Below are 16,515 nucleotides of genomic sequence, written 5' to 3'. Positions count from 1 at the left end.
ATAAATATAATACATATAATAAACATATATATAGTATATATAATTTAATTGCGAAATAGGCTATATGAATATGACTGTATTTATGTAAAAGATTAGTTAATAAACAGTATATATATATATTTAGCAGTTACTATAAGAGTATAAATGTATTCATGGACAATAAATAAATCATATATATTTTTAACAATTGGCTATACAAGTATATAAATGTACTTATGTACAAGAAATATAAATTAGCTATAGGAGTATAAATGCATGCATGAATGAATGAATAGTATATCATTTTAGAAACTGGCTATATGAGTATAAATGTTTTTATGCAAAATAAATAAATAAATACATATATAAACATACATACATACATATTTTTTATGCATATATATATGTATTTGAATGTAGAAAAATTATTAATAAACCATTATAATATAAATGTAGGCTACTATATATAATAAATTAAATGTAAAATAAATTACATGGTGATTTTTCAAAGGGTGTTTTCGTAGTTTTTTTTTTTTTTGTGGACCAAGAACAATGGATGGATGTAAATTCACACTGTGTAAGTAAATTTTGGGAAACTGAAAAGGTGTCAGATTAATTGCACGACATTCATGAAGCTGAGTGATCAACCTGATCTCACGGAAAAATGTAACTAAGGTGGCAAAACATACGATTATTAGAAAAAAATTGGCATGAGGGTCCACCCCTAAACATAACCGGGGCGTAAAGACAAAAACATAAGAATGAGATGCAAAGAATTCATATGAATTAGCCACCAATTCGCCAAAACGTAGTAACAAATTGCCATGAGATTGTGTTGGAATGTCATATACAGTCTTGCTAACGCAGCTATGGTCTTACAAAACTCAATGTTGCACAAGTGTATTCATGTTAATCTGTGCTGTATTGATGAGTAGTTTTGACCCAGAGGCAAAGGAAATCCTAATCCATACATGGCCATAAACTGCTCTGGTGTCTGCAAAAATGCAGAAGCAATCAGCTATTGATGTTGAGAAAAGTTGCCTAATGATGCTTTGAAAATGAGGATGTAAGAGTGTTCTTAAGTTATGCAAAAAACCACAATCATATGCTAATTTCCTAATTCCGGTCGCTGGTGTGTCTATGTGCGTTTTTAAGAACATGTTGTCACACACACATCACATAATATTTTAAAAATATTTTATATTACAACCTTTTAGGTATAAACATCAACAAATGCATCAGTACATTAAGAGCATTATTTATTACATCATTTACTGTGAAAAACTGAGACAGGAAACACTTCTGTCATAACTAAAAGTATCTCATTTATAATGCATGTCTCTATTTTGGACATGAAAATTCATTTCCTCTGTCTCAATACGCTTGATAATGAATCAGCAGCTACAGTGGGGGTGGTGACTGCCTGTATATTAGTTCTTTTAAGGACATAGATAAAATTACCTGTTTATTTTTATAAATAAATGGTTACTCTAAGAACAGAATAGAGAATAAGGTGGGGAAAAGTATAATATATTTAAACTGAACTTAAGCTTAATATACATTCTGACTGCAAAGTGAGATAAATATGAACATTCAGTAATGGCTTTTGACACAGATATGTACTGATACCACAGTAAAACTAACTTGCATTAAGACATTCTTGTGTCTTCCGACACAAATGCAACATCCTTTTAGATAATTTCATCAGAAGCGAATGATGAAACCTAATCACAAACAGGTATTAATCAATCTCTTTCAACAACTTAATAACACATGCTTTATTGCACATAATTGGACAACAAGACAAACATTTCAGAATTCAAATGTAAAAGCTTTTTTGCATCTGCCATCCATTCACGCATCAGTGTTTTCACATTTGTAGATGAGATGCAGTTTGCTTATGAGGCTTCATATGTTGTTTACTTAAATTGTTTCATTGTCAGTTTCAGATTTAGTGGATGCCAAGGGCAAGGAACCCTTGTTTGAGTTGTTTGTGTCATGACACACAACACTTCAGGACGAGTGCATCCCAGTTGAGGTTTAGTCTTGTCACTTCACTTGCATGTTTCCCCCTCAGAATTTTTTTCATAAACAACCATCAAGAGGTTTGGAACTGTAGTCCGTATGTATATGTTCTATTCTACCTGATTTTAAAGTAAATCGCTATAGAAAGCATGACCATATAGGGCAATTTATCAAACATGTTGAGAGCATTTTATCAGAAATAGTTTTGAAACTTTTATGGTGCACTGTAATGTCTGTATCCTGTGGGTGGAGTTGTATTGGAAAATGCGTTTGATTTGTTAAAAGGATCATAAAGATTACAATATAATGAGGTCATTTTTAACCAGTGTGTGTGTGTTTGTATGTGTGTCAGTGCAATGCCATGTGTAAGTTTGTATGGGGTGTGTAACTAACATACATTAGGAAATTTGTTAGAAATGTGCAAATTCTGAGACAATTTTGTAAGTTGTTCTTATCTTTATTACATCATTAATTTCAAATAGCAATAGTCCATATGCCATATTTACACACACCAAAGCACACGCACACACACACACACACACACGGTTTTTTTACACTGTAAAAAGTGACTTAACTTAAAAAGTGAGGAAACCAATTGCCTTAAAATTATTAAGTAAAATTCACATAACTTAATTTTTTCAAGTTTATAACTTACTTTTTTAAGTTAAGAGTGTAGAAATATTATATATTATTCTATTATTAATCATTTTCATTATATATATGAAAATATTGTTTGATAGGTAGAGTAAGTCCACATTAAGACTAGTTTAATGTGCACAATTTTCTCATTAGATAACAAGGGAGTGACTCTTTAAAGTTCAAAACAAAACAAGGGAAATATACTGGTGTTTATGTTTTTCTGACATACGACTTTGATGTGGAGAGCGCTGTTGTTCATTTAAAGTTTGGCCATGAAAACCCTTTTGAGGACGAACCTTCCTACGAGGATGGTAAATGTCAAATGTACAAAACCTTTCGATACGGATTAGCAGAACAACACACACATTGTGCAATAGGCTGTTTAGAAAGAAACCAAAATCAAACAAAACTTGCTGATGTGGTCAGGTTTGGTTTTTGCTCTGTTGTTGTTATAATGATGTTGGATGATTTCTCACTTCATATAGCATTTCTACAATAAAAGTTCTATAATGACTTGTTGACACTCTGTAAATGTTTTATGGTAATCAAGTCCTGCAGCTATAACTATTTATAAGTTGGGTTAACTTACCGGACATCAATTTACAATAATTTATGCACAATCATATGGGCGCTACGATTTGCATTTGTCACACATCCAGATTGCTTATACGGAAACATCTGTATGTGTTTAAGAATGGCGTCAAGTGAGTAATGAAAAACGGCTCCAGGGCTGTAGAGAATGCCACAGTGTTTTTGCTATTCTACATCCCAAAAACCTAGCACACACCCCCTAGCATCTTCTGCTGGGAACAAAATATCAACTTGCCTTGTTTGGCAACAGTAAATTTACCCTTTATTTGAGAAAACATTTCTCATGCCATATGTGACAAGAGGAAACCACAGCAAAGAGACATATGTTATTGCATCACAACAGAGGAAGTGAGTGTGACATCAGTGTGATGTGACTACACAAAAAAACAAAACCAAAAATCTGAAAAGATCATTTGTGATAACAGCACAGGTCTGTGGCCGCCTCTTCTTAAACTCTCAGGGTGATGCATGAAAATAATTATGTTTTAAATGTCGCAGGCAGAGATTGCTGGCTATAAAACGACCACAGCAACATAGTCTGCCCTGCCCTGGTCTTCCAGCCAAAGCCTACACAGACACTGAACCCTCAACACTTGGCTTCGTCCCACACCAGCAGGCTACTTTTTAGGAAAACAATACTCTAAAAATATTTTATGATATGTTTGGCCCATGAGATTGTGTTACGAAATGGCTGAATAACCGAATAAACCGTTCATAAATCGAGAGTAATTCCTTATTGTGTTTACCATACACCATACAGCAGAGCAAATATGACACTGGATTTCTGAATTATTGAGAAATGGTCTGAAATGTCATGATTGTACTCCCACAGGGGGTAAATTTGCACATCAGCAAAAAAAATGTTTGTTGGGAATTTCACTCCCAGTCAGACACTACCAGGATTTCCGTGTTTTTTCTTTTTCTTTTTTTTTTTTTTTTGGTGTTGTTTTTACTAAATTATTGCACAATTTTGTAAAACTGAAAGAAAATGCACAGAAAGCATGTTGAAAAGGCCTGTTCTTTGACTAGTGTTGGGAAAGCTATAAGTTAGTTGGCATGAAATGAAAATTCACCTTATCGTTTTCTAAATGCATGTTATAGATCTTAATGTGAAGAGTTCATCCATTAATTTATAAAAAAAAATATTTTGACTTCATAATGTTTAATCAAAAATGTCATAACTGGACCTTCTGGGGAAAACGACATACAAGTGCATGGGGATATATGCAGGACTTCTCCATTCACTTAGTCCACTTAAACCTTGTCTCTGCAAGCTCATGTTCATCTGCCTCAGGGTTGCCAGGTCTGCGCAACAAAATCCATTCAACAACCAATGAATAGAACCAAGTCACTATATTTTTTATTTTTCGATAAAACGTTACACACAGATGTATGTTTTCTTCAATGCGGAAGAAAACATCTGTTGCTAAACTGTAGCTTGCAGGCTACAGATAATCATAATTTGACGTATAATTAAACTAAGCTGATGATTTCTGTCTAAACTACAAACAAACAAAAAGTAATTAACTAAATTTAAGTTACATTCAATGGACAACATGTTTTTATAAATAAAAAAATATATCTATCCAATGATATAATTCATAATTTAATAGTTGTTTTTTTGCAGCATGGCACAAAAATAATGAGTGATTGGTAACTGTATTTAATTACAGGTGTGACTCTCAAATTGTCTCTTTCACAACAGCTTTTACATGAGTAGCCTATGTACGTGATATTCCCACTCTAACCAGAAATATATCACAATAACAATAGTGACAATAAATAAAGTAAATATCAAAGATGGCGACATCTCAAATGTCTTATTTGACACGATAAGAGCTCAACAGCACAAGTGCATCTGTCAAATTAACCAGCAGATTTTATACAGAGTATGCCGCATTTCAGTCACAAAAATGGGGTTATGAGTCCTGAATGTGGTTGTCACCTAAATAAACCAAACATATACCGCAATATTGACAACTGTATTGTGTTGCTGTGTGAATATGGCCTCTGTGTGTATCAACTGAATGCACATCATCCGCTGCAATGTTGACATACACTTCCATTTGCAGGAAACAGAGCAGTGTTAAATCAAGCAACTCTGCCGGTAAGAATGCAAGGTATGGGCAGAATCAAAGTTAATTGCTTTTTGCTTTGCTACTAGCGCAGCAAATAGGTGTTTGCATAAGAGCTTGAATCATTTCCTGTGGCTACGTTCAGTATGTGATGACACTGTAGGAGTCTTGTGGGGATTTTTTCATCCTAAACATTACCAGTGAGGGGTAGGAAATGAGCCACTTAACTTTTTTTTTTTTTGCAAACATTGGGACTACATGGGAAGATTATGTCAACAATCAAGAGTTGATATATATGCAACAACATGACTCACATCATCTACTCCCTCAGATTAAGCATGAATTTAAGAATTCTCGACTTCTCTGCCCTTGGGCAACTGTAACAGCCATCATCCTTCAAAGTACCATGCAGCTTCAGAATGAGATGGATTGACACAAACTCTATCCCATCACCTGTCAACTACAATGCTTCCTCAAGAGAGCCGTCATCCTGCCAAATCAGCCTACTTTCACTTCCATCATGTCACTGGATACACCCTGCAGCACTTAAATGCAAGTGCATATACAGTATGTGTTTTTGGAATTATGTATTGTGCAGGGCCTTTGTTTTCAGTCTTTGTTTGACAGAGACAGTGCTGATTAATCAACAGAAACAAGACTGTAAATGAGTCAAAGTGAGGCCTGTAAGCTCATCCTCAGATGTCATCTCAGGCCAGTTCTTCAAAAGGTCCCCCAAAATTAGAATAAAACAAATTATCGCATTACATATAAAACAATGCATTAAATCCAAACCAATATGATACACCCACCAAATATTATATATATATTTTTTTTTTTTTTTTTTTTTGGTGAAGTTGAAGTTCACCTGTCCCACAAAACTGAAGAATTTGTAAGAGTAAATGCAGTCACACACAAAACGCTAAGTAATGCTTTCAATCAAATGTATGGCATTATTATTTAGAGCCTAAGGTGTCATGTGAAACCAGGCTGAAAAGAAAAAGCAACATCAAAATAAATTCATGTCTGTGATCCATGGGATCTGTGACTCAAAGGGCTGGTGTTGATAAATCCCAGATGACTCTTCCGTCTGGCTGAAGTAGTTCTGCAAATCTTTTCATAGAGCAGGCCTCACTGTAATGATTCATTTAAATCCCTGAGAAAGAGGCTAATTGGGTGTTCAGCTGTCAGAATGATGTTGTTTCCTGGATGAATTGTTTGCAAGAGAGATATTACTCATATCAGTGTAAACTGCAGATTCTACAGTTGTTGTAAACAATAAAAACAAATTAATGACTGAAACTGTTACAACAGCAAAATCAATACTTAAAAGAATAGTAATATAATTAAGGCAAAATTTCACAGGAAAACATGTCAAGGTTAACCCTTAAATGCATGAATGTTTCACCAATCATTATTACATATTAGCACACAAAAAGTATTCTCGTTGCTTGATAAACTTAAGGTTGAGCTACTGTAGTCACTTGGACTATTTTAACAATGTCTTTAGTAACTTAGGCCGGCAAGTTTCGATCCCATAGAAGCCTATGGAGGACCTATCCAGCTCTCAGATTTTAATCAAAAATATCTTAATTTGTGTTCCGAAGATGAACGAAAGTCTTACGGGGTTGGAACAACATGAGGGTGAGTAATTACAGACAGAATTTTCATTTTTGGGTGAACTAACCCTTTAACCCTTTACTTACTTGCATTTCTATATTTCCTTTTGTTAACGCCCTTGTTGCTAATCTATCTGCTATTTCATTCCCCCTTATCCCTACATGTCCTGGAACCCATATCAATTTTACCTGTCTTCCTTGATTTACTATTTTTGTTACTAACTAGATTACTTCAAACAGAATATCTTGACACCTTTTGGAATAGAATAACCGTATGGCTTGCTAAAACTGATGATGAAACAGAGCATACCAAAACTTTGTTCTGTCCTGTCTTTTCTACTCATCATTTAATAACATTTTAACATTAACATTTTAATAATATTGCCAGCATTTCCACTGAATAAACCCCTAATTTATTAGATGTTCTTCTATTGATTCCTATTCCTTTATCCGTTATCACCACCCCCAATCCTGTTGCTTCTGTCTCTGGATTCTTAGCACCACCTGTATAAATCTGGACATATTCATTATATTTTTCCATTACCCGATTATTGAACACTCTTTCCAAATTAGAATCCTCCTTTGCCTTCCTTTTTTCCTAACACAGACCAGTCTACCTCAGGCCAAACAGAATGAATGAATGAATGAATGAAGCATTTATATAGCGCTTTCATATGCACTACTGTAGTGTGCACCCAAAGCGCTTTACAATCATATCAGGGGATCTCTCCTCAACCACCACCAGTGTGCAGCATCCACTTGGATGATGCGACGGCAGCCACAGAACAACGGCACCAGTGCGCTCACCACACACCAGATATAGGTGGAGAGAGGAGAGCGAGTGATAGCCAATTCAATGTAAGGGGATTATTAGGAGGCCATGATACTATCTTCCATGGAGCAAGGATAAACTACCATGGGACTTATCCTCAAATGAAACACTTCTAATTCTTTGGCTAGATCATTTCCAATCCATCCAAAATGTTCCTTTAGATTTTTCTCATACTCCCAGCTCTCCTGCAGTACTGCTTTAGTGAGATGTGAATTACAGTATTATGCCCCTGTAAACCCGTCCAATAGTTTGCCATCAGCTGCTTCCTTTTTAACTCTAGTGGCAATTCTCCCATTTCTACCTGTATGGCTGTTACAGGAGTTGTTCTGAAAGCTCCACACATCATATTCTCAGAGCCTGTGCCTGGACAGCATCTAACTTTTTTAACTGAGATTTAGCTGCCGATCCAAATACTATGCTTCTATAATCTAGAACTGATCGTATTAATGCCACATATATTCTTTTCAGTGATGATACTTGCACCCCATTTCATCACATTTATTACTTTTTTTACTCTTTTCCTCCATTTTTATATTCTTTTGTTTTCTGCCTGTGGTAACTATGGGCCCTATCATATACCTGGCGCAACATGGCAAAACGCAAGTGTTTTTTGCTAGTTTCATCCCGGTGTAGTTATCTTTTTCACGTCCTGTGCCACGTTGTTTAAATAGCAAATGCATTTGCGCCCATTTGTGCGCCCATGGGCGTGCTGGTCTGAAAACGAGGTGTGTTCAGGCGCGTTGTTGGCGCGTTGCTATTTTGAGGCAACCGAAATAGACTGCGCCAACTGAAACCTGGTCTAAAGTCAATGGTCAATTCAGTTCAATGGTCAAAGTCAATTCAGTATTATTTTTTTGGGGTTATTTAAAGAGCGCATTAGTAATATACGCTTATAGGCTGGTGCACAATGTGCATACACTCTGCTTATTACACACACAGGGACGCGCAGCAGCACACAAACATACCAAATATTACAAATAAAAGGATTACAATGTAAAAGATTAATATTGTGTATGGTGGAATCCGGCTTGTCCCGTAGATGGTCTGCTTGCGCACTTTAACCTTGCACACGAGAAGATCCGTTTCCCCTCTGGAGACGCGTTCAGTCTTTCCGCTTGCAAATTCCGCCTTGTAAATAGCAATCGGCTTTTAAAGGGAATTGGAATTTGGAAATGACACTCTGATTGGTTTAAAGCAATCTTACGCCCAAAACACACCCATTACTCATTAAAGGTATAGCGGAGGATTTTCTTTTTCCGGGGGGGATCATCAAGACTATTGGTCCTCCTAAGTGTCAATCATTCTGGTGATATGTTTACGTAAGGCCGTCGTACGTGCTCGTGCACACGATTCACACGATGGCGTGCGCTCAAAACACAGGTTGGGCTTCCCACTGATGTCTCAGTCGCGAAGTTTCTTGACAGGTAAAGTTTGGCATGATATTTGGAGAAATCCATTTAAAATCACTGCTAGTAAAAGTTAATGTAAGCTATGATTAGCTCGTGCATGCTCTCTCGTGCACATGTTTAATAGGCGTTCCCTCTCGGGAGCAGGTAGAGTGTTGCGCATGTGCATTTTTTCAAAAAGTGGAGAGGGCGGTTTTTTTCTAAAATTCGGGAAAATCCTCCGCAATACCTTTAAGAGAATAGGGACAACCCTTTTAGACCATGCGCTGGGGCGACCATTTTTCCCATTGTTAAACTAGCAAAAGTGGATTCGTACACTCCCTAAGTGCACTTGCGCCGTGCGCTTTAGACCATGCGCTTAGATCATTAAAATAAGGCCCAAAGAGTGAAATGTCACCTCATCATTATTCACTTCAGACATTGCCACCTTGTGGAATAAAGGTTAATTGCACTTATTCAGTCATCAAAGATTCAATTAGTGTTGTGCAGACAAAAATACTCACAAAAAATGAATGGGAAAACAGGCATTCTATTATATAAAAAAAATTGTTCTATTGTTTATAATGAATTGATTGAGAAATACTAAGAAGGTTGATGTCTAACTTAAAAAAAAAAAAAAATGAATGAAGAGTGGGGTATAGTGAATGACATCCCGGGTTACTAAAGTCCAGAGGTATGCGTTTAAGGGAAAAATAAAATGGTGTGCAAAAAACAGATGTTTTTTTGTTCGTTTTTTTTTTTTTTTTTTTTTTGCTCAGCATTAACTGATAAACTGCACAATATCCAGAATTTACTGTCACCTCAAAGCAGCCAAAAGCTGAACTCAGCAGCAAGACCTGTGGTTTTCCATTTCCATTTCCTCCCTTCCATTGAAAAAACACTTACGTTTTTAACCCAGCAGTGTCTATTCAGCTAGACACTGTAGAAATATAGAGACAGAAATGTAGAAATGTACATATAAATACACACAACCGCAGCAAAACCACACTCAAAATAAAAAAGAGAGTTATATGCAATGTACAACAGACTTATTTAACAAGGTCAGTTTAAAGGGCAATTAGGTTACATTCAAGTGCAGAATGAAAGAAACAACGTTAACACAACAAACAAAAAGTGGGGTGGGGGTTAAATCTAAAAACGGATGGATTTTACCAAAGACAGTCAATGAGGAGTGAGAGAAGTGCTGTTTGAGCAGAAAGGATTCAAGTTGGCGAAGGAAAACAGTTGTAAAGCTGTGGTTGATCACTCAGTGCCGCAGTGAGAGGAATTTACCACAAAGCTTGATTAACCCACATATAATTAGAGCTTATTTAACATGTTGGAATACACAAGACTACGCCTCTATAACAGTTTAAATATGTTTATTTCTTTTTTTTTTCTCTGTGAAAAATGTCTTAGACACACATTAGTTCCTCAGAGATGTCTTTTGAGAGAGAATACCAGGTATTTAGAACTTTAAAATGTGTTTCACATAGGTTTCAGGAAGCACCACAACATTCACAGTCTTAATGACCTGTGTTTAGTATCATTTATCGGAAGAATCCCCTCAGTATGCACAAACAATCATCATCAACATCACCACCACCAAGTTTCAACTTTATGTATAAATCAACAGTTCCTCTCAAGGCAGCAGGTTAGGGAATTTCCCCCTCGCTTGAGTCAGGAGCAGCTGCTAGCACAACCAACCACATGCAGGCCCTGACATGACAATGCTGGGTTCATTTTTGTGCGTTTGTATGAGGTTGGGTAATTGGTCACCCTAAGGTGAGCATATTTTCTGGACCACTAATTTGTAACTTACTAATTCTGCAAGAATCTGGCTGTCCCAATAATAAACACATTTGTGTGCTGCTGACATAACACAAACACAGTGAAATTTGGGTGGAGAAAAGCAGGAAGAGGTTGTATGAAGAAGAAAGAATAAACAACCTTAGGTTCAGTTATAAGCTAAGGCAGGTTGATAGCTATTCCATTTACACAGATGATTGCATTGTGTATTTTAAATGCAAATGAGAGATTTGTCATAAAAGCAAGCTCTTAACAAAAAATAATTGTAATAATTTAATAATAATTAAACTAATAATTTATAATAATTTAAAGAAATTATTTTGTTAACAAAAACCATTTTAGATAAATAATATTTGATGTAGAGAAGTGTAAGGTTGTTTTAGGGTATGCTATGTTTTTATTGACCGAATATATAAAGGGTATTTCAGCATTTCACAACTGACAAGTGACAGCAGGATGACCGTCAGAATCCAGGTAAATTTCTAGTTTTCCACATGCACTCACAATGAACCTCCCACATCCCTGCAGGCAGTCTTTTCCTGTAAGTGTTAATCATCTTAAACTATAGGGAACTCCAGGACCATGTAATCCACTGAGGGTGACGTTTACATTGTTGAATTCTGAATAATCAATCAATTTTCGGCTGTAACAAATCTGTTTCAACACGAAAAAGTTCAAAACTTTAAAAAAACAAAACAGACAGTGGCACCTAACTTAACCCAAAGGTTAAGAAATAATAAACAATCAATCAGTCATAAGTGAGGTCATTATGAAGTTTTATGTCAAAGTACTCCTGATTTAATTAAAACCGATTAAACAGAATCAGAATCAGAAAGAGCTTTATTGCCAATTATGCCTACACATACAAGGAATTTGTCTCGGTGACAGAAGCTTCCAGCACAGACAAGACAGATAATAAAAATAAAATAAGTGATTAAAGTGGACAATATAATAATGGACAGTATGACTGTATGTGGGTCAATGACGTGACGGGTCATTTTTTTTGTCCAAAGGCCTTAATAATAATAAAAAAATAAATATATAACATCCAAAGTATGTAAGGTAGTACAACTTGATCTATTTTACTGAATCCAAAAGGTTTTAATTATATTTTACTACATATAAAGGAATTTTAAAGATTTTGAAGTGTCAAAAGGTCATTCGGTAAAACCGATATAAATATTTAAATGGAATAATATTGTTTTTAATAACTAAAGGAACTACAATAATACAAATATAAAGCAGATAAGGCTCTTTTTTTTACATTTCCCCTTTTCTCCTTTCCCTGTGCAATGTTTTACTTGAATATGGAGTGTTTAGAGTAGTCCAATAAATGATTACATTTATGAGATCAGTGATAATTTTTTTAAATATTTCTTCTGTGGTACACACTATATACTATCTCAACATCAATGTCAAATCAGTTTTTAACTTTCAAATCAGTGGTTAAACCGAATGACTTTTTTGGTGACATTTTTTCCATCTTGTAAAAAATGACAAAAAACTGTGTTAATTGATTTTACAAACCACAAAATCTTATTGTTAACACCTAGGTAAACTAAAAAAATGGTTTCAAATATAGTTATATCTCCATTCTATTTTTTCACACTTTTAAAAACCTTAATCGTCAATGACCCATGTACAGGTAGATATGTTATATACAATGCAAGGGAATGTGAATAAGATATACATGTTAAACAAATATGAGTATAAATAGTGTTCTGTATTGCACATGTTTATTTCCCAGTGGGGGCATTTAAATATTCATAAGGTAGATGGCCTGAGGAAAGAAACTTTTCTTGTGCCTGGCTGTTCTGGTGCTCAGTGCTCTGAAGCGCTGACCAGGAGGCAACAGTTCAAAGAGGAAGTGGCCTGGATGTGAGGGGTCCAGAGTGATTTTCACTTTTACTCACTCTTAATGAGTGCAGTTCTTGGAAGTGAAAAGGGATGTACCGATGATTCTCTCAGCAGTCCGGACTATCCGCTGTAGTCTTCTGAGGTATGATTAGGTAGCCGAACCAGACAGTTACAGAAGTGCAGAGGACCGACTCTATAACTGCAGAGTAGAACTGCTGTGGCAGGTTGAACTTCATTAGCTGGTGAATGAATACACAATGAAGCCTTATGTGAGTGTCCCATTTCAGGTCCTGAGAGGCTGCCTACAGAGACGCGTTTTTTTAACGGCCTGCTTATGGGGCGGTTAGCTAGCGGATCCTTAGGAAAGATTAGATGAATGTGATCATTTATTTTTGGGCCTGAAATCACTGATACAACCTTTAACCCTATCCCTATCCCTATCTCCTAAACATAACTTCTCCTTAAAATCAGAGGGCATTGATAGGTGAATAACACTGATGTAGAAGCACCTAAACCTGGTTGTAAGCCTAAAGTTGACAAAAACTGTAAACTTGTCCCTAAAATCTGACTGGTTGATAGGAATGTTGTTCTAGGATCAACAAAGATGAAATCTCATTCACTCCGGCCAATGAGTGTAGCGTCCTCTTAAAAAGGCTGTTTACACCTCTGGCGTGTCAGAATGCAAAGGTGGTCTCCAGCAAGTAGCCTACATTGCACAGTCTAAACGTCTGTTTACATTAGTTTTATTTATTTAAAGCATGGATCTACCTGTAGAGGGCAGTGTGTATCTTTGTAAACTCTGTGGACAAATCATTAACACACAAACTGTAGTATAACAAGTCAATGAGACACAAACCAAAACATTTATTGGAACAGTTTCTTTTTTTTTAAGGTAAACTTGTACAACCATGCCTTTTGCTTGCTATCAGAAAGCAAATCAATGCAGTGTATAGAATAAAATAATCAGCATCTTAATAAATTTTGTCTTTATTTCATATTGAAACATAACAGGAAAAAACACGCCCGTCTGTTGCAAGAAATACAAAATATAAAAAGAATTCAACACACATACATAAATTGTACCTTTAGGGGTACAACAGCTTGTCACTGGACATCTTTGTACCTTTTTTACTCCTAAAAGGTGCATATAGAGTACAAATACGTACCTTAGGTACTACTATGAACCTTTTTGTGGTAAAAAAAAACAAAAAGGTACAAAGATGTCCTTTTAAGGCTACCGCCCCATGCAGTGAAAAGCTGTTGTACCCCTAAAGGTACCATTTTTTTCTGTGTGTACAATAACTCAGCACATCTTTCAGAAATTAAAATGCATAACACATCATTACTTTTTTCTAAATACATCAGGATTCATACATCGTATGTTTCTGTACTTGAGTATTAGAGTATGAGGGTGCTAGAAATCCCATGGTGCTTGATTAAACCTGTGACCTCAAATAGAAAACTGATCACAGAAACTGTAACTGGTTTAGTGTTTGTTATCATTGATTTATGTCAATGATTTAAAAATTTCCTTCAAGTAAGATGGTTAATAGAGGTGTGCTAGAACCATTTTTCAAACTTATGTATGTGCTTGCGTTTATTAAATCAATTTAATTACAAAAAATAATTTAATTTTCTCCTTTTATGCTTTATACCTCATAGCAATTTATAGATCTGCTTGATTACTGGTCTCCCTGCCCCTCTGTTTCTGGCTTACTGGGCCTTTTAAGCCTGATGTCTTCTCCATAAATATACTGCACTGTACTATCGATCAGCTCTGTGGACAGCCTGGCCCATAACAGCTCTGTTAGATCATCATTTTACACAATGCTTGTTTGACAATCTCAGAGGCATAATGGCCAAGGGGGCATCTTTTATGTCAGATGTTATCTTCAACACTCATTTGAAAAACTGTAGGCCAAAATATGTTAAAAACTACTCCTTTACCAATACTAGAGTTTGGACTTTAGAGTGTAACATATAACTCCATTCTATTCGATCAAAAGAAAGAACAGCTGCCTTAGAGCTCTTACTCTGATTACTGTACAAAATATTTAGCAGGCGACGTGAATTAAAAAATGAAAATCTTCCTGGGACAAAGCCAGTTTGGCCTGGGTGAATTAACGAGGCCTTTCCCCCAGATATTTAAGTCCAAAATCTTGTGAGTTTAAATACCTCAAAAAACGATTATATTTTCACATTTTTGTCTATTAGTCTATTTTTGTTCATGTTGCACTGGTCAATATGGTACATTTAAGTTACTGACTGCACCTTTAATTCACATCAGGACACACCTGAAATCCAGGAGGATGGATTTTTCCATTTCCGAATCCTTAAAAAGTATCTTTACGGAACGTTTAGCTTTCAGCATCATTGAATCGGCTCTGATGTAGATGTTTATTCAAGCTTAAGCCTGAATAAATTATTGGAGCTTCAACTAGAACAGCACACATATACTTCATTCATGCTTGCTGACCCAACTGAGTTAGATAAGAGTGAAAAAAATAAATTCTTTCCTGGCTCTCATTTGTGTCATTGCTCGTTATGTTATGCCCTACTGGAGGCTATTGAAGATTAGACCGCAGTCCTTAATTAGAAAAACATAATCTGAAAACCTTCAGTCTGAAAAGCTGAAAACCTTAAATAAAGACTAACCGCTTGCTGGAGAAAAAATGTAATAGGTTATAAGCAATGTTGGAGCAGTGCTTAGATAAATGTATTATACTAAAGCAACTAAAAACTTATTGCCTGATATGTTGACATTATGACATCAATTGATTTATGTTCTCTCATTAACTCTATTACAGAGGCTAAAAACAACCAATCATTTTGATTCAAACCGTATATATTTCAACAAATCATCATGCTTAAATAATTTACAGAATTTATTAACAACTTGAAAACAATTAAGAATCAGGTCAGCAACTAATTCTAATTTGTATTTAATGAAATGCTGGATGTGAAATATATATTGAACAAGTCTAATGAATCTGTCCTTGAAAACCCTTGACTATATCAGGTTAGAATCATGTTACAGACAGTAAGTGTGTTCGGCAATTTTCAGAAAATCTATAGAATCAAATTTCGCCCTTCTTGCATCTTCATGCACTATAACACTGATATTATCAGGTTCCTTTCCATACATTGGTTGGATCATGTCATGGGTCTTGTGACTGATTTGCACACATTCCTGTTATTAGCTATTAAACTATTTTGATTCAGTTTTCTTTGATAGAATTGTCATTGCAACGAAAATCATACTATTTGCATCCTTTAACATAAGGCAACAGAAATGTGCAACAACAGAAAAAATATTTCGAACGTTGATGATGACTGCTTAATGATGGGAATCTAATAGAATATTTTAATTTAACCAAATACTAAAAAGGTAGATTCTTCAAAAATGGATAACAAAAACAAACAAATAAATAAGTATAAGTAAATAAGTAAATGTTAACTGCATATTATTTAATATTGGCAACAATATGTAAGACTATAAATGTTTTAAAATCAAGCTTAGGGCAGACCTGCAGGGCAAAAAAAGTGGCACGTCTTTAAGGCACATAATTTTTTTTACGGATTAAGAAAAAGATTTATAAAAGATTTATAACAGCAGGATGCAGTGGCCAATACAAGCTTTTAATTGACTTATTCAAAGTCATCCCTTCATTATTAACTTCATTATTGCATTGCCATCATATATGTAT

The sequence above is a fragment of the Squalius cephalus genome, assembly GCF_949319135.1.
Source record: "Squalius cephalus genome assembly, chromosome: 16".
Classification (NCBI taxonomy): domain Eukaryota; kingdom Metazoa; phylum Chordata; class Actinopteri; order Cypriniformes; family Leuciscidae; genus Squalius; species Squalius cephalus.
This window is presented reverse-complemented; position numbering follows the sequence as displayed.